At 43.3% G+C, this 19,545-nt stretch overlaps 12 pseudogenes; all 12 read left to right on the forward strand.

Annotated features, from left to right (window-relative positions):
- The first annotated feature begins 27 nt into the window (after positions 1-27).
- Positions 28-291, forward strand: LOC130287119 (U2 spliceosomal RNA; annotated as a pseudogene).
- Positions 292-1,761: 1,470 nt separating this feature from the next.
- Positions 1,762-2,025, forward strand: LOC130287053 (U2 spliceosomal RNA; annotated as a pseudogene).
- A 1,463-nt stretch (positions 2,026-3,488) lies between these two features.
- On the forward strand, positions 3,489-3,753 carry LOC130288073 (U2 spliceosomal RNA; annotated as a pseudogene).
- A 1,465-nt stretch (positions 3,754-5,218) lies between these two features.
- Positions 5,219-5,482, forward strand: LOC130287054 (U2 spliceosomal RNA; annotated as a pseudogene).
- A 1,465-nt stretch (positions 5,483-6,947) lies between these two features.
- On the forward strand, positions 6,948-7,212 carry LOC130288074 (U2 spliceosomal RNA; annotated as a pseudogene).
- A 1,465-nt stretch (positions 7,213-8,677) lies between these two features.
- Positions 8,678-8,941, forward strand: LOC130287055 (U2 spliceosomal RNA; annotated as a pseudogene).
- A 1,470-nt stretch (positions 8,942-10,411) lies between these two features.
- On the forward strand, positions 10,412-10,675 carry LOC130287056 (U2 spliceosomal RNA; annotated as a pseudogene).
- Positions 10,676-12,138: 1,463 nt separating this feature from the next.
- On the forward strand, positions 12,139-12,402 carry LOC130287057 (U2 spliceosomal RNA; annotated as a pseudogene).
- A 1,463-nt stretch (positions 12,403-13,865) lies between these two features.
- On the forward strand, positions 13,866-14,131 carry LOC130288335 (U2 spliceosomal RNA; annotated as a pseudogene).
- Positions 14,132-15,596: 1,465 nt separating this feature from the next.
- LOC130287058 (U2 spliceosomal RNA) lies at positions 15,597-15,860 on the forward strand (annotated as a pseudogene).
- Positions 15,861-17,326: 1,466 nt separating this feature from the next.
- Positions 17,327-17,590, forward strand: LOC130288668 (U2 spliceosomal RNA; annotated as a pseudogene).
- A 1,463-nt stretch (positions 17,591-19,053) lies between these two features.
- On the forward strand, positions 19,054-19,317 carry LOC130287059 (U2 spliceosomal RNA; annotated as a pseudogene).
- The last annotated feature ends 228 nt before the right edge of the window (positions 19,318-19,545 follow it).

A 19,545-nucleotide genomic window follows, 5' to 3' on the forward strand; every position in this document is an offset into this window, starting at 1 on the left:
ATGGTTGGGTCCACCCCTTTCCCGGTTATCCCCTCTAGGCCTTTTGGCTTAGATCAAGTGTAAAAAAAGAAAGGATCTTGCGACAGATCGAATCCTGAGGCACGTTTTTTTTTGTGTGAATACTTGCACTTGGGTGACTTGTGAGCACATACTGATTCATACGTTCCCTATCTGGGGACCATAAATTAAATGGATTTTTGAGAAAGGGAGCTGATTTGGAAGCTTGCTTCTGTCGCCCTATGCATTGACCCGATGTGGCAGTATCTTCGGGTAGTGAACAGTGCACCACCCCATTCCAGTGTTAAACAAGAAAGATTCTCATTTAATCCTCCGTGGGTGAGAATTTGAGTTTGAGAATTGGAGACCAAAATGATGAGTTGCACTGACTGGTTTATGAACGTCTATTCATTTAGCGTTTTAATGACCATGTTTGCACACTGATTGGTGTAAAAAAATAAAATAAAACTAAATAATAATAATCTAGCACACCTGTGCAGGTTTGACATGACATGACAGGTAGCTGTCTTGTGGGTGGTGCTGAATCCTGTTAAATGACATGAGGGTCTCATGCCTATACACAAGGGTGTGTCATTGCTGTTGCTTGACCATGCATTGGTTTCTGTGGTCAGTGAATGATAAAAACAAAATTTACCATCCATTGATGGATGGGAAATCCGCCATGAGGCATTTGTTTTTAGAAACAGCTGCTCACAACCAATGTTGCAATGGAGTGTCTCCATCTGCTGGTGGTATTGGAAAGGCATTAGTGCTATGACAGGGTCTGAAGAAGAAGAAGAAGAAGAAGAAGACGGAAAAAAATATATATAAAAAGAAAAAGAGAGAGAGAGAGAGAGACTGACTTAGTGAGCGAGTGAGTGAGAGAGTGAGAGTGAGTGAGAGTGAATGAGTGAGTGAGTGATTGAGTGAGTGAGTGAGTGAGTGAGAACAAATGAGTTAAAGCAAGTGAGTGAGAGAGATCGAATGAATGAAAGTCTGAATGACAGAAAGAAAAAAGGATGAAGAAAGAAGCATGAAGAAAAAAAAATGTATATGGAGTTGCTGACATGAGTGCAATCTACAAAGCCGTTGAGGCTGATCCTCATGGGAGGATTATTGCACCAGGACCCTTAGCACTTTTAAAATGCCATTCAATGCCACGGGCTAGATGTAAACTGCAGATGACCATGTTGTGGTAGTTACCATGGATACCCAAGTGATGTGTGAGCTAACACATAGGCCCAACAGATTCCAAGAAGGCCAGAATCACCAGCGGCACCACCATCGATTGTCAGGTCACCCGGATTCAGCAAATACCAGAGTCCAAAATGATGCAGGTTTATACTGTTAATTTTCAGTTTATCGTTACAGTTGGTGTTATTCCATGTCGGAAGGGACGCAGCTACAGCCAGTGGGGTAACTAGAGACAGGCAGGCAGCTATGTGCAACAAAGGTAGGCGTGTTGTTTTCATATGCAGATCTGAAATATTGTCTTATATGCAAGAGGAGGAGTGATGGGGGTTCAGGCAAAAGCCAGGCTATGGATTGCATTGCTAAATGCTCCATCAGAGTGCAATGGTCGCCTGTCCTTTTTTTAAGTGATGATGTGGGTTTAGCCTGTGCTGTATGTATGTATGGGTGGCTGACTGCCACCCACCCAGAAAGTGTATGGGAGGCTGGTTGGCTGCCAGCCTTCCTTCCATTCCTATGAGTAATGTGAGTGCTCATGAAGGGGACATGGTTGGGTCCACCCCTTTCCCGGTTATCCCCTCTAGGCCTTTTGGCTTAGATCAAGTGTAAAAAAAGAAAGGATCTTGCGACAGATCGCATCCTGAGGCACGTTTTTTTTTGTGTGAATACTTGCACTTGGGTGACTTGTGAGCACATACTGATACATACGTTCCCTATCTGGGGACCATAAATTAAATGGATTTTTGAGAAAGGGAGCTGATTTGGAAGCTTGCTTCTGTCGCCCTATGCATTGACCCGATGTGGCAGTATCTTCGGGTAGTGAACAGTGCACCACCCCATTCCAGTGTTAAACAAGAAAGATTCTCATTTAATCCTCCGTGGGTGAGAATTTGAGTTTGAGAATTGGAGACCAAAATGATGAGTTGCACTGACTGGTTTATGAACGTCTATTCATTTAGCGTTTTAATGACCATGTTTGCACACTGATTGGTGTAAAAAAATAAAACTAAATAATAATAATCTAGCACACCTGTGCAGGTTTGACATGACATGACAGGTAGCTGTCTTGTGGGTGGTGCTGAATCCTGTTAAATGACATGAGGGTCTCATGCCTATACACAAGGGTGTGTCATTGCTGTTGCTTGACCATGCATTGGTTTCTGTGGTCAGTGAATGATAAAAACAAAATTTACCATCCATTGATGGATGGGAAATCCGCCATGAGGCATTTGTTTTTAGAAACAGCTGCTCACAACCAATGTTGCAATGGAGTGTCTCCATCTGCTGGTGGTATTGGAAAGGCATTAGTGCTATGACAGGGTCTGAAGAAGAAGAAGAAGAAGACGGAAAAAAATATATATAAAAAGAAAAAGAGAGAGAGAGAGAGAGACTGACTTAGTGAGCGAGTGAGTGAGAGAGTGAGAGTGAGTGAGAGTGAATGAGTGAGTGAGTGATTGAGTGAGTGAGTGAGTGAGTGAGTGAGAACAAATGAGTTAAAGCAAGTGAGTGAGAGAGATCGAATGAATGAAAGTCTGAATGACAGAAAGAAAAAAGGATGAAGAAAGAAGCATGAAGAAAAAAAAATGTATATGGAGTTGCTGACATGAGTGCAATCTACAAAGCCGTTGAGGCTGATCCTCATGGGAGGATTATTGCACCAGGACCCTTAGCACTTTTAAAATGCCATTCAATGCCACGGGCTAGATGTAAACTGCAGATGACCATGTTGTGGTAGTTACCATGGATACCCAAGTGATGTGTGAGCTAACACATAGGCCCAACAGATTCCAAGAAGGCCAGAATCACCAGCGGCACCACCATCGATTGTCAGGTCACCCGGATTCAGCAAATACCAGAGTCCAAAATGATGCAGGTTTATACTGTTAATTTTCAGTTTATCGTTACAGTTGGTGTTATTCCATGTCGGAAGGGACGCAGCTACAGCCAGTGGGGTAACTAGAGACAGGCAGGCAGCTATGTGCAACAAAGGTAGGCGTGTTGTTTTCATATGCAGATCTGAAATATTGTCTTATATGCAAGAGGAGGAGTGATGGGGGTTCAGGCAAAAGCCAGGCTATGGATTGCATTGCTAAATGCTCCATCAGAGTGCAATGGTCGCCTGTCCTTTTTTTAAGTGATGATGTGGGTTTAGCCTGTGCTGTATGTATGTATGGGTGGCTGACTGCCACCCACCCAGAAAGTGTATGGGAGGCTGGTTGGCTGCCAGCCTTCCTTCCATTCCTATGAGTAATGTGAGTGCTCATGAAGGGGACATGGTTGGGTCCACCCCTTTCCCGGTTATCCCCTCTAGGCCTTTTGGCTTAGATCAAGTGTAAAAAAAGAAAGGATCTTGCGACAGATCGCATCCTGAGGCACGTTTTTTTTTTGTGTGAATACTTGCACTTGGGTGACTTGTGAGCACATACTGATACATACGTTCCCTATCTGGGGACCATAAATTAAATGGATTTTTGAGAAAGGGAGCTGATTTGGAAGCTTGCTTCTGTCGCCCTATGCATTGACCCGATGTGGCAGTATCTTCGGGTAGTGAACAGTGCACCACCCCATTCCAGTGTTAAACAAGAAAGATTCTCATTTAATCCTCCGTGGGTGAGAATTTGAGTTTGAGAATTGGAGACCAAAATGATGAGTTGCACTGACTGGTTTATGAACGTCTATTCATTTAGCGTTTTAATGACCATGTTTGCACACTGATTGGTGTAAAAAAATAAAATAAAACTAAATAATAATAATCTAGCACACCTGTGCAGGTTTGACATGACATGACAGGTAGCTGTCTTGTGGGTGGTGCTGAATCCTGTTAAATGACATGAGGGTCTCATGCCTATACACAAGGGTGTGTCATTGCTGTTGCTTGACCATGCATTGGTTTCTGTGGTCAGTGAATGATAAAAACAAAATTTACCATCCATTGATGGATGGGAAATCCGCCATGAGGCATTTGTTTTTAGAAACTGCTGCTCACAACCAATGTTGCAATGGAGTGTCTCCATCTGCTGGTGGTATTGGAAAGGCATTAGTGCTATGACAGGGTCTGAAGAAGAAGAAGAAGACGGAAAAAAATATATATAAAAAGAAAAAGAGAGAGAGAGAGAGAGAGAGACTGACTTAGTGAGCGAGTGAGTGAGAGAGTGAGAGTGAGTGAGAGTGAATGAGTGAGTGAGTGATTGAGTGAGTGAGTGAGTGAGTGAGAACAAATGAGTTAAAGCAAGTGAGTGAGAGAGATCGAATGAATGAAAGTCTGAATGACAGAAAGAAAAAAGGATGAAGAAAGAAGCATGAAGAAAAAAAAATGTATATGGAGTTGCTGACATGAGTGCAATCTACAAAGCCGTTGAGGCTGATCCTCATGGGAGGATTATTGCACCAGGACCCTTAGCACTTTTAAAATGCCATTCAATGCCACGGGCTAGATGTAAACTGCAGATGACCATGTTGTGGTAGTTACCATGGATACCCAAGTGATGTGTGAGCTAACACATAGGCCCAACAGATTCCAAGAAGGCCAGAATCACCAGCGGCACCACCATCGATTGTCAGGTCACCCGGATTCAGCAAATACCAGAGTCCAAAATGATGCAGGTTTATACTGTTAATTTTCAGTTTATCGTTACAGTTGGTGTTATTCCATGTCGGAAGGGACGCAGCTACAGCCAGTGGGGTAACTAGAGACAGGCAGGCAGCTATGTGCAACAAAGGTAGGCGTGTTGTTTTCATATGCAGATCTGAAATATTGTCTTATATGCAAGAGGAGGAGTGATGGGGGTTCAGGCAAAAGCCAGGCTATGGATTGCATTGCTAAATGCTCCATCAGAGTGCAATGGTCGCCTGTCCTTTTTTTAAGTGATGATGTGGGTTTAGCCTGTGCTGTATGTATGTATGGGTGGCTGACTGCCACCCACCCAGAAAGTGTATGGGAGGCTGGTTGGCTGCCAGCCTTCCTTCCATTCCTATGAGTAATGTGAGTGCTCATGAAGGGGACATGGTTGGGTCCACCCCTTTCCCGGTTATCCCCTCTAGGCCTTTTGGCTTAGATCAAGTGTAAAAAAAGAAAGGATCTTGCGACAGATCGCATCCTGAGGCACGTTTTTTTTTGTGTGAATACTTGCACTTGGGTGACTTGTGAGCACATACTGATACATACGTTCCCTATCTGGGGACCATAAATTAAATGGATTTTTGAGAAAGGGAGCTGATTTGGAAGCTTGCTTCTGTCGCCCTATGCATTGACCCGATGTGGCAGTATCTTCGGGTAGTGAACAGTGCACCACCCCATTCCAGTGTTAAACAAGAAAGATTCTCATTTAATCCTCCGTGGGTGAGAATTTGAGTTTGAGAATTGGAGACCAAAATGATGAGTTGCACTGACTGGTTTATGAACGTCTATTCATTTAGCGTTTTAATGACCATGTTTGCACACTGATTGGTGTAAAAAAATAAAATAAAACTAAATAATAATAATCTAGCACACCTGTGCAGGTTTGACATGACATGACAGGTAGCTGTCTTGTGGGTGGTGCTGAATCCTGTTAAATGACATGAGGGTCTCATGCCTATACACAAGGGTGTGTCATTGCTGTTGCTTGACCATGCATTGGTTTCTGTGGTCAGTGAATGATAAAAACAAAATTTACCATCCATTGATGGATGGGAAATCCGCCATGAGGCATTTGTTTTTAGAAACTGCTGCTCACAACCAATGTTGCAATGGAGTGTCTCCATCTGCTGGTGGTATTGGAAAGGCATTAGTGCTATGACAGGGTCTGAAGAAGAAGAAGAAGAAGAAGACGGAAAAAAATATATATAAAAAGAAAAAGAGAGAGAGAGAGAGACTGACTTAGTGAGCGAGTGAGTGAGAGAGTGAGAGTGAGTGAGAGTGAATGAGTGAGTGAGTGATTGAGTGAGTGAGTGAGTGAGTGAGAACAAATGAGTTAAAGCAAGTGAGTGAGAGAGATCGAATGAATGAAAGTCTGAATGACAGAAAGAAAAAAGGATGAAGAAAGAAGCATGAAGAAAAAAAAATGTATATGGAGTTGCTGACATGAGTGCAATCTACAAAGCCGTTGAGGCTGATCCTCATGGGAGGATTATTGCACCAGGACCCTTAGCACTTTTAAAATGCCATTCAATGCCACGGGCTAGATGTAAACTGCAGATGACCATGTTGTGGTAGTTACCATGGATACCCAAGTGATGTGTGAGCTAACACATAGGCCCAACAGATTCCAAGAAGGCCAGAATCACCAGCGGCACCACCATCGATTGTCAGGTCACCCGGATTCAGCAAATACCAGAGTCCAAAATGATGCAGGTTTATACTGTTAATTTTCAGTTTATCGTTACAGTTGGTGTTATTCCATGTCGGAAGGGACGCAGCTACAGCCAGTGGGGTAACTAGAGACAGGCAGGCAGCTATGTGCAACAAAGGTAGGCGTGTTGTTTTCATATGCAGATCTGAAATATTGTCTTATATGCAAGAGGAGGAGTGATGGGGGTTCAGGCAAAAGCCAGGCTATGGATTGCATTGCTAAATGCTCCATCAGAGTGCAATGGTCGCCTGTCCTTTTTTTAAGTGATGATGTGGGTTTAGCCTGTGCTGTATGTATGTATGGGTGGCTGACTGCCACCCACCCAGAAAGTGTATGGGAGGCTGGTTGGCTGCCAGCCTTCCTTCCATTCCTATGAGTAATGTGAGTGCTCATGAAGGGGACATGGTTGGGTCCACCCCTTTCCCGGTTATCCCCTCTAGGCCTTTTGGCTTAGATCAAGTGTAAAAAAAGAAAGGATCTTGCGACAGATCGCATCCTGAGGCACGTTTTTTTTTTGTGTGAATACTTGCACTTGGGTGACTTGTGAGCACATACTGATACATACGTTCCCTATCTGGGGACCATAAATTAAATGGATTTTTGAGAAAGGGAGCTGATTTGGAAGCTTGCTTCTGTCGCCCTATGCATTGACCCGATGTGGCAGTATCTTCGGGTAGTGAACAGTGCACCACCCCATTCCAGTGTTAAACAAGAAAGATTCTCATTTAATCCTCCGTGGGTGAGAATTTGAGTTTGAGAATTGGAGACCAAAATGATGAGTTGCACTGACTGGTTTATGAACGTCTATTCATTTAGCGTTTTAATGACCATGTTTGCACACTGATTGGTGTAAAAAAATAAAATAAAACTAAATAATAATAATCTAGCACACCTGTGCAGGTTTGACATGACATGACAGGTAGCTGTCTTGTGGGTGGTGCTGAATCCTGTTAAATGACATGAGGGTCTCATGCCTATACACAAGGGTGTGTCATTGCTGTTGCTTGACCATGCATTGGTTTCTGTGGTCAGTGAATGATAAAAACAAAATTTACCATCCATTGATGGATGGGAAATCCGCCATGAGGCATTTGTTTTTAGAAACTGCTGCTCACAACCAATGTTGCAATGGAGTGTCTCCATCTGCTGGTGGTATTGGAAAGGCATTAGTGCTATGACAGGGTCTGAAGAAGAAGAAGAAGACGGAAAAAAATATATATAAAAAGAAAAAGAGAGAGAGAGAGAGAGAGAGACTGACTTAGTGAGCGAGTGAGTGAGAGAGTGAGAGTGAGTGAGAGTGAATGAGTGAGTGAGTGATTGAGTGAGTGAGTGAGTGAGTGAGAACAAATGAGTTAAAGCAAGTGAGTGAGAGAGATCGAATGAATGAAAGTCTGAATGACAGAAAGAAAAAAGGATGAAGAAAGAAGCATGAAGAAAAAAAAATGTATATGGAGTTGCTGACATGAGTGCAATCTACAAAGCCGTTGAGGCTGATCCTCATGGGAGGATTATTGCACCAGGACCCTTAGCACTTTTAAAATGCCATTCAATGCCACGGGCTAGATGTAAACTGCAGATGACCATGTTGTGGTAGTTACCATGGATACCCAAGTGATGTGTGAGCTAACACATAGGCCCAACAGATTCCAAGAAGGCCAGAATCACCAGCGGCACCACCATCGATTGTCAGGTCACCCGGATTCAGCAAATACCAGAGTCCAAAATGATGCAGGTTTATACTGTTAATTTTCAGTTTATCGTTACAGTTGGTGTTATTCCATGTCGGAAGGGACGCAGCTACAGCCAGTGGGGTAACTAGAGACAGGCAGGCAGCTATGTGCAACAAAGGTAGGCGTGTTGTTTTCATATGCAGATCTGAAATATTGTCTTATATGCAAGAGGAGGAGTGATGGGGGTTCAGGCAAAAGCCAGGCTATGGATTGCATTGCTAAATGCTCCATCAGAGTGCAATGGTCGCCTGTCCTTTTTTTAAGTGATGATGTGGGTTTAGCCTGTGCTGTATGTATGTATGGGTGGCTGACTGCCACCCACCCAGAAAGTGTATGGGAGGCTGGTTGGCTGCCAGCCTTCCTTCCATTCCTATGAGTAATGTGAGTGCTCATGAAGGGGACATGGTTGGGTCCACCCCTTTCCCGGTTATCCCCTCTAGGCCTTTTGGCTTAGATCAAGTGTAAAAAAAGAAAGGATCTTGCGACAGATCGCATCCTGAGGCACGTTTTTTTTTGTGTGAATACTTGCACTTGGGTGACTTGTGAGCACATACTGATACATACGTTCCCTATCTGGGGACCATAAATTAAATGGATTTTTGAGAAAGGGAGCTGATTTGGAAGCTTGCTTCTGTCGCCCTATGCATTGACCCGATGTGGCAGTATCTTCGGGTAGTGAACAGTGCACCACCCCATTCCAGTGTTAAACAAGAAAGATTCTCATTTAATCCTCCGTGGGTGAGAATTTGAGTTTGAGAATTGGAGACCAAAATGATGAGTTGCACTGACTGGTTTATGAACGTCTATTCATTTAGCGTTTCAATGACCATGTTTGCACACTGATTGGTGTAAAAAAATAAAATAAAACTAAATAATAATAATCTAGCACACCTGTGCAGGTTTGACATGACATGACAGGTAGCTGTCTTGTGGGTGGTGCTGAATCCTGTTAAATGACATGAGGGTCTCATGCCTATACACAAGGGTGTGTCATTGCTGTTGCTTGACCATGCATTGGTTTCTGTGGTCAGTGAATGATAAAAACAAAATTTACCATCCATTGATGGATGGGAAATCCGCCATGAGGCATTTGTTTTTAGAAACTGCTGCTCACAACCAATGTTGCAATGGAGTGTCTCCATCTGCTGGTGGTATTGGAAAGGCATTAGTGCTATGACAGGGTCTGAAGAAGAAGAAGAAGAAGAAGAAGACGGAAAAAAATATATATAAAAAGAAAAAGAGAGAGAGAGAGAGAGACTGACTTAGTGAGCGAGTGAGTGAGAGAGTGAGAGTGAGTGAGAGTGAATGAGTGAGTGAGTGATTGAGTGAGTGAGTGAGTGAGTGAGAACAAATGAGTTAAAGCAAGTGAGTGAGAGAGATCGAATGAATGAAAGTCTGAATGACAGAAAGAAAAAAGGATGAAGAAAGAAGCATGAAGAAAAAAAAATGTATATGGAGTTGCTGACATGAGTGCAATCTACAAAGCCGTTGAGGCTGATCCTCATGGGAGGATTATTGCACCAGGACCCTTAGCACTTTTAAAATGCCATTCAATGCCACGGGCTAGATGTAAACTGCAGATGACCATGTTGTGGTAGTTACCATGGATACCCAAGTGATGTGTGAGCTAACACATAGGCCCAACAGATTCCAAGAAGGCCAGAATCACCAGCGGCACCACCATCGATTGTCAGGTCACCCGGATTCAGCAAATACCAGAGTCCAAAATGATGCAGGTTTATACTGTTAATTTTCAGTTTATCGTTACAGTTGGTGTTATTCCATGTCGGAAGGGACGCAGCTACAGCCAGTGGGGTAACTAGAGACAGGCAGGCAGCTATGTGCAACAAAGGTAGGCGTGTTGTTTTCATATGCAGATCTGAAATATTGTCTTATATGCAAGAGGAGGAGTGATGGGGGTTCAGGCAAAAGCCAGGCTATGGATTGCATTGCTAAATGCTCCATCAGAGTGCAATGGTCGCCTGTCCTTTTTTTAAGTGATGATGTGGGTTTAGCCTGTGCTGTATGTATGTATGGGTGGCTGACTGCCACCCACCCAGAAAGTGTATGGGAGGCTGGTTGGCTGCCAGCCTTCCTTCCATTCCTATGAGTAATGTGAGTGCTCATGAAGGGGACATGGTTGGGTCCACCCCTTTCCCGGTTATCCCCTCTAGGCCTTTTGGCTTAGATCAAGTGTAAAAAAAGAAAGGATCTTGCGACAGATCGCATCCTGAGGCACGTTTTTTTTTGTGTGAATACTTGCACTTGGGTGACTTGTGAGCACATACTGATACATACGTTCCCTATCTGGGGACCATAAATTAAATGGATTTTTGAGAAAGGGAGCTGATTTGGAAGCTTGCTTCTGTCGCCCTATGCATTGACCCGATGTGGCAGTATCTTCGGGTAGTGAACAGTGCACCACCCCATTCCAGTGTTAAACAAGAAAGATTCTCATTTAATCCTCCGTGGGTGAGAATTTGAGTTTGAGAATTGGAGACCAAAATGATGAGTTGCACTGACTGGTTTATGAACGTCTATTCATTTAGCGTTTTAATGACCATGTTTGCACACTGATTGGTGTAAAAAAATAAAATAAAACTAAATAATAATAATCTAGCACACCTGTGCAGGTTTGACATGACATGACAGGTAGCTGTCTTGTGGGTGGTGCTGAATCCTGTTAAATGACATGAGGGTCTCATGCCTATACACAAGGGTGTGTCATTGCTGTTGCTTGACCATGCATTGGTTTCTGTGGTCAGTGAATGATAAAAACAAAATTTACCATCCATTGATGGATGGGAAATCCGCCATGAGGCATTTGTTTTTAGAAACTGCTGCTCACAACCAATGTTGCAATGGAGTGTCTCCATCTGCTGGTGGTATTGGAAAGGCATTAGTGCTATGACAGGGTCTGAAGAAGAAGAAGAAGAAGAAGACGGAAAAAAATATATATAAAAAGAAAAAGAGAGAGAGAGAGAGAGACTGACTTAGTGAGCGAGTGAGTGAGAGAGTGAGAGTGAGTGAGAGTGAATGAGTGAGTGAGTGATTGAGTGAGTGAGTGAGTGAGAACAAATGAGTTAAAGCAAGTGAGTGAGAGAGATCGAATGAATGAAAGTCTGAATGACAGAAAGAAAAAAGGATGAAGAAAGAAGCATGAAGAAAAAAAAATGTATATGGAGTTGCTGACATGAGTGCAATCTACAAAGCCGTTGAGGCTGATCCTCATGGGAGGATTATTGCACCAGGACCCTTAGCACTTTTAAAATGCCATTCAATGCCACGGGCTAGATGTAAACTGCAGATGACCATGTTGTGGTAGTTACCATGGATACCCAAGTGATGTGTGAGCTAACACATAGGCCCAACAGATTCCAAGAAGGCCAGAATCACCAGCGGCACCACCATCGATTGTCAGGTCACCCGGATTCAGCAAATACCAGAGTCCAAAATGATGCAGGTTTATACTGTTAATTTTCAGTTTATAGTTACAGTTGGTGTTATTCCATGTCGGAAGGGACGCAGCTACAGCCAGTGGGGTAACTAGAGACAGGCAGGCAGCTATGTGCAACAAAGGTAGGCGTGTTGTTTTCATATGCAGATCTGAAATATTGTCTTATATGCAAGAGGAGGAGTGATGGGGGTTCAGGCAAAAGCCAGGCTATGGATTGCATTGCTAAATGCTCCATCAGAGTGCAATGGTCGCCTGTCCTTTTTTTAAGTGATGATGTGGGTTTAGCCTGTGCTGTATGTATGTATGGGTGGCTGACTGCCACCCACCCAGAAAGTGTATGGGAGGCTGGTTGGCTGCCAGCCTTCCTTCCATTCCTATGAGTAATGTGAGTGCTCATGAAGGGGACATGGTTGGGTCCACCCCTTTCCCGGTTATCCCCTCTAGGCCTTTTGGCTTAGATCAAGTGTAAAAAAAGAAAGGATCTTGCGACAGATCGCATCCTGAGGCACGTTTTTTTTTGTGTGAATACTTGCACTTGGGTGACTTGTGAGCACATACTGATACATACGTTCCCTATCTGGGGACCATAAATTAAATGGATTTTTGAGAAAGGGAGCTGATTTGGAAGCTTGCTTCTGTCGCCCTATGCATTGACCCGATGTGGCAGTATCTTCGGGTAGTGAACAGTGCACCACCCCATTCCAGTGTTAAACAAGAAAGATTCTCATTTAATCCTCCGTGGGTGAGAATTTGAGTTTGAGAATTGGAGACCAAAATGATGAGTTGCACTGACTGGTTTATGAACGTCTATTCATTTAGCGTTTTAATGACCATGTTTGCACACTGATTGGTGTAAAAAAATAAAATAAAACTAAATAATAATAATCTAGCACACCTGTGCAGGTTTGACATGACATGACAGGTAGCTGTCTTGTGGGTGGTGCTGAATCCTGTTAAATGACATGAGGGTCTCATGCCTATACACAAGGGTGTGTCATTGCTGTTGCTTGACCATGCATTGGTTTCTGTGGTCAGTGAATGATAAAAACAAAATTTACCATCCATTGATGGATGGGAAATCCGCCATGAGGCATTTGTTTTTAGAAACTGCTGCTCACAACCAATGTTGCAATGGAGTGTCTCCATCTGCTGGTGGTATTGGAAAGGCATTAGTGCTATGACAGGGTCTGAAGAAGAAGAAGAAGAAGAAGACGGAAAAAAATATATATAAAAAGAAAAAGAGAGAGAGAGAGAGAGACTGACTTAGTGAGCGAGTGAGTGAGAGAGTGAGAGTGAGTGAGAGTGAATGAGTGAGTGAGTGATTGAGTGAGTGAGTGAGTGAGAACAAATGAGTTAAAGCAAGTGAGTGAGAGAGATCGAATGAATGAAAGTCTGAATGACAGAAAGAAAAAAGGATGAAGAAAGAAGCATGAAGAAAAAAAAATGTATATGGAGTTGCTGACATGAGTGCAATCTACAAAGCCGTTGAGGCTGATCCTCATGGGAGGATTATTGCACCAGGACCCTTAGCACTTTTAAAATGCCATTCAATGCCACGGGCTAGATGTAAACTGCAGATGACCATGTTGTGGTAGTTACCATGGATACCCAAGTGATGTGTGAGCTAACACATAGGCCCAACAGATTCCAAGAAGGCCAGAATCACCAGCGGCACCACCATCGATTGTCAGGTCACCCGGATTCAGCAAATACCAGAGTCCAAAATGATGCAGGTTTATACTGTTAATTTTCAGTTTATAGTTACAGTTGGTGTTATTCCATGTCGGAAGGGACGCAGCTACAGCCAGTGGGGTAACTAGAGACAGGCAGGCAGCTATGTGCAACAAAGGTAGGCGTGTTGTTTTCATATGCAGATCTGAAATATTGTCTTATATGCAAGAGGAGGAGTGATGGGGGTTCAGGCAAAAGCCAGGCTATGGATTGCATTGCTAAATGCTCCATCAGAGTGCAATGGTCGCCTGTCCTTTTTTTAAGTGATGATGTGGGTTTAGCCTGTGCTGTATGTATGTATGGGTGGCTGACTGCCACCCACCCAGAAAGTGTATGGGAGGCTGGTTGGCTGCCAGCCTTCCTTCCATTCCTATGAGTAATGTGAGTGCTCATGAAGGGGACATGGTTGGGTCCACCCCTTTCCCGGTTATCCCCTCTAGGCCTTTTGGCTTAGATCAAGTGTAAAAAAAGAAAGGATCTTGCGACAGATCGCATCCTGAGGCACGTTTTTTTTTTTGTGTGAATACTTGCACTTGGGTGACTTGTGAGCACATACTGATACATACGTTCCCTATCTGGGGACCATAAATTAAATGGATTTTTGAGAAAGGGAGCTGATTTGGAAGCTTGCTTCTGTCGCCCTATGCATTGACCCGATGTGGCAGTATCTTCGGGTAGTGAACAGTGCACCACCCCATTCCAGTGTTAAACAAGAAAGATTCTCATTTAATCCTCCGTGGGTGAGAATTTGAGTTTGAGAATTGGAGACCAAAATGATGAGTTGCACTGACTGGTTTATGAACGTCTATTCATTTAGCGTTTTAATGACCATGTTTGCACACTGATTGGTGTAAAAAAATAAAATAAAACTAAATAATAATAATCTAGCACACCTGTGCAGGTTTGACATGACATGACAGGTAGCTGTCTTGTGGGTGGTGCTGAATCCTGTTAAATGACATGAGGGTCTCATGCCTATACACAAGGGTGTGTCATTGCTGTTGCTTGACCATGCATTGGTTTCTGTGGTCAGTGAATGATAAAAACTAAATTTACCATCCATTGATGGATGGGAAATCCGCCATGAGGCATTTGTTTTTAGAAACTGCTGCTCACAACCAATGTTGCAATGGAGTGTCTCCATCTGCTGGTGGTATTGGAAAGGCATTAGTGCTATGACAGGGTCTGAAGAAGAAGAAGAAGAAGAAGAAGAAGAAGAAGAAGAAGACGGAAAAAAATATATATAAAAAGAAAAAGAGAGAGAGAGAGAGAGACTGACTTAGTGAGCGAGTGAGTGAGAGAGTGAGAGTGAGTGAGAGTGAATGAGTGAGTGAGTGAGTGAGAACAAATGAGTTAAAGCAAGTGAGTGAGAGAGATCGAATGAATGAAAGTCTGAATGACAGAAAGAAAAAAGGATGAAGAAAGAAGCATGAAGAAAAAAAAATGTATATGGAGTTGCTGACATGAGTGCAATCTACAAAGCCGTTGAGGCTGATCCTCATGGGAGGATTATTGCACCAGGACCCTTAGCACTTTTAAAATGCCATTCAATGCCACGGGCTAGATGTAAACTGCAGATGACCATGTTGTGGTAGTTACCATGGATACCCAAGTGATGTGTGAGCTAACACATAGGCCCAACAGATTCCAAGAAGGCCAGAATCACCAGCGGCACCACCATCGATTGTCAGGTCACCCGGATTCAGCAAATACCAGAGTCCAAAATGATGCAGGTTTATACTGTTAATTTTCAGTTTATCGTTACAGTTGGTGTTATTCCATGTCGGAAGGGACGCAGCTACAGCCAGTGGGGTAACTAGAGACAGGCAGGCAGCTATGTGCAACAAAGGTAGGCGTGTTGTTTTCATATGCAGATCTGAAATATTGTCTTATATGCAAGAGGAGGAGTGATGGGGGTTCAGGCAAAAGCCAGGCTATGGATTGCATTGCTAAATGCTCCATCAGAGTGCAATGGTCGCCTGTCCTTTTTTTAAGTGATGATGTGGGTTTAGCCTGTGCTGTATGTATGTATGGGTGGCTGACTGCCACCCACCCAGAAAGTGTATGGGAGGCTGGTTGGCTGCCAGCCTTCCTTCCATTCCTATGAGTAATGTGAGTGCTCATGAAGGGGACATGGTTGGGTCCACCCCTTTCCCGGTTATCCCCTCTAGGCCTTTTGGCTTAGATCAAGTGTAAAAAAAGAAAGGATCTTGCGACAGATCGCATCCTGAGGCACGTTTTTTTTTGTGTGAATACTTGCACTTGGGTGACTTGTGAGCACATACTGATACATACGTTCCCTATCTGGGGACCATAAATTAAATGGATTTTTGAGAAAGGGAGCTGATTTGGAAGCTTGCTTCTGTCGCCCTATGCATTGACCCGATGTGGCAGTATCTTCGGGTAGTGAACAGTGCACCACCCCATTCCAGCGTTAAACAAGAAAGATTCTCATTTAATCCTCCGTGGGTGAGAATTTGAGTTTGAGAATTGGAGACCAAAATGATGAGTTGCACTGACTGGTTTATGAACGTCTATTCTTTTAGCGTTTTAATGACCATGTTTGCACACTGATTGGTGTAAAAAAATAAAATAAAACTAAATAATAATAATCTAGCACACCTGTGCAGGTTTGACATGACATGACAGGTAGCTGTCTTGTGGGTGGTGCTGAATCCTGTTAAATGACATGAGGGTCTCATGCCTATACACAAGGGTGTGTCATTGCTGTTGCTTGACCATGCATTGGTTTCTGTGGTCAGTGAATGATAAAAACAAAATTTACCATCCATTGATGGATGGGAAATCCGCCATGAGGCATTTGTTTTTAGAAACAGCTGCTCACAACCAATGTTGCAATGGAGTGTCTCCATCTGCTGGTGGTATTGGAAAGGCATTAGTGCTATGACAGGGTCTGAAGAAGAAGAAGAAGAAGAAGAAGAAGAAGACGGAAAAAAATATATATAAAAAGAAAAAGAGAGAGAGAGAGAGAGACTGACTTAGTGAGCGAGTGAGTGAGAGAGTGAGTGAGAGTGAATGAATGAGTGAGTGATTGAGTGAGTGAGTGAGAACAAATGAGTTAAAGCAAGTGAGTGAGAGAGATCGAATGAATGAAAGTCTGAAAGACAGAAAGAAAAAAGGATGAAGAAAGAAGCATGAAGAAAAAAAAATGTATATGGAGTTGCTGACATGAGTGCAATCTACAAAGCCGTTGAGGCTGATCCTCATGGGAGGATTATTGCACCAGGACCCTTAGCACTTTTAAAATGCCATTCAATGCCACGGGCTAGATGTAAACTGCAGATGACCATGTTGTGGTAGTTACCATGGATACCCAAGTGATGTGTGAGCTAACACATAGGCCCAACAGATTCCAAGAAGGCCAGAATCACCAGCGGCACCACCATCGATTGTCAGGTCACCCGGATTCAGCAAATACCAGAGTCCAAAATGATGCAGGTTTATACTGTTAATTTTCAGTTTATAGTTACAGTTGGTGTTATTCCATGTCGGAAGGGACGCAGCTACAGCCAGTGGGGTAACTAGAGACAGGCAGGCAGCTATGTGCAACAAAGGTAGGCGTGTTGTTTTCATATGCAGATCTGAAATATTGTCTTATATGCAAGAGGAGGAGTGATGGGGGTTCAGGCAAAAGCCAGGCTATGGATTGCATTGCTAAATGCTCCATCAGAGTGCAATGGTCGCCTGTCCTTTTTTTAAGTGATGATGTGGGTTTAGCCTGTGCTGTATGTATGTATGTATAGGTGGCTGACTGCCACCCACCCAGAAAGTGTATGGGAGGCTGGTTGGCTGCCAGCCTTCCTTCCATTCCTATGAGTAATGTGAGTGCTCATGAAGGGGACATGGTTGGGTCCACCCCTTTCCCGGTTATCCCCTCTAGGCCTTTTGGCTTAGATCAAGTGTAAAAAAAGAAAGGATCTTGCGACAGATCGCATCCTGAGGCACGTTTTTTTTTGTTTGAATACTTGCACTTGGGTGACTTGTGAGCACATACTGATACATACGTTCCCTATCTGGGGACCATTAATTAAATGGATTTTTGAGAAAGGGAGCTGATTTGGAAGCTTGCTTCTGTCGCCCTATGCATTGACCCGATGTGGCAGTATCTTCGGGTAGTGAACAGTGCACCACCCCATTCCAGTGTTAAACAAGAAAGATTCTCATTTAATCCTCCGTGGGTGAGAATTTGAGTTTGAGAATTGGAGACCAAAATGATGAGTTGCACTGACTGGTTTATGAACGTCTATTCATTTAGCGTTTTAATGACCATGTTTGCACACTGATTGGTGTAAAAAAATAAAATAAAACTAAATAATAATAATCTAGCACACCTGTGCAGGTTTGACATGACATGACAGGTAGCTGTCTTGTGGGTGGTGCTGAATCCTGTTAAATGACATGAGGGTCTCATGCCTATACACAAGGGTGTGTCATTGCTGTTGCTTGACCATGCATTGGTTTCTGTGGTCAGTGAATGATAAAAACAAAATTTACCATCCATTGATGGATGGGAAATCCGCCATGAGGCATTTGTTTTTAGAAACTGCTGCTCACAACCAATGTTGCAATGGAGTGTCTCTATCTGCTGGTGGTATTGAAAAGGCATTAGTGCTATGACAGGGTCTGAAGAAGAAGAAGAAGAAGAAGACGGAAAAAAATATATATAAAAAGAAAAAGAGAGAGAGAGAGAGAGACTGACTTAGTGAGCGAGTGAGTGAGAGAGTGAGAGTGAGTGAGAGTGAATGAGTGAGTGAGTGATTGAGTGAGTGAGTGAGTGAGAACAAATGAGTTAAAGCAAGTGAGTGAGAGAGATCGAATGAATGAAAGTCTGAATGACAGAAAGAAAAAAGGATGAAGAAAGAAGCATGAAGAAAAAAAAATGTATATGGAGTTGCTGACATGAGTGCAATCTACAAAGCCGTTGAGGCTGATCCTCATGGGAGGATTATTGCACCAGGACCCTTAGCACTTTTAAAATGCCATTCAATGCCACGGGCTAGATGTAAACTGCAGATGACCATGTTGTGGTAGTTACCATGGATACCCAAGTGATGTGTGAGCTAACACATAGGCCCAACAGATTCCAAGAAGGCCAGAATCACCAGCGGCACCACCATCGATTGTCAGGTCACCCGGATTCAGCAAATACCAGAGTCCAAAATGATGCAGGTTTATACTGTTAATTTTCAGTTTATCGTTACAGTTGGTGTTATTCCATGTCGGAAGGGACGCAGCTACAGCCAGTGGGGTAACTAGAGACAGGCAGGCAGCTATGTGCAACAAAGGTAGGTGTGTTGTTTTCATATGCAGATCTGAAATATTGTCTTATATGCAAGAGGAGGAGTGATGGGGGTTCAGGCAAAAGCCAGGCTATGGATTGCATTGCTAAATGCTCCATCAGAGTGCAATGGTCGCCTGTCCTTTTTTTAAGTGATGATGTGGGTTTAGCCTGTGCTGTATGTATGTATGGGTGGCTGACTGCCACCCACCCAGAAAGTGTATGGGAGGCTGGTTGGCTGCCAGCCTTCCTTCCATTCCTATGAGTAATGTGAGTGCTCATGAAGGGGACATGGTTGGGTCCACCCCTTTCCTGGTTATCCCCTCTAGGCCTTTTGGCTTAGATCAAGTGTAAAAAAAGAAAGGATCTTGCGACAGATCGCATCCTGAGGCACGTTTTTTTTTGTGTGAATACTTGCACTTGGGTGACTTGTGAGCACATACTGATACATACGTTCCCTATCTGGGGACCATAAATTAAATGGATTTTTGAGAAAGGGAGCTGATTTGGAAGCTTGCTTCTGTCGCCCTATGCATTGACCCGATGTGGCAGTATCTTCGGGTAGTGAACAGTGCACCACCCCATTCCAGTGTTAAACAAGAAAGATTCTCATTTAATCCTCCGTGGGTGAGAATTTGAGTTTGAGAATTGGAGACCAAAATGATGAGTTGCACTGACTGGTTTATGAACGTCTATTCATTTAGCGTTTTAATGACCATGTTTGCACACTGATTGGTGTAAAAAAATAAAATAAAACTAAATAATAATAATCTAGCACACCTGTGCAGGTTTGACATGACATGACAGGTA

Source organism: Hyla sarda, chromosome 8, assembly GCF_029499605.1.
Source record: "Hyla sarda isolate aHylSar1 chromosome 8, aHylSar1.hap1, whole genome shotgun sequence".
NCBI classification, from domain to species: Eukaryota; Metazoa; Chordata; class Amphibia; order Anura; family Hylidae; genus Hyla; species Hyla sarda.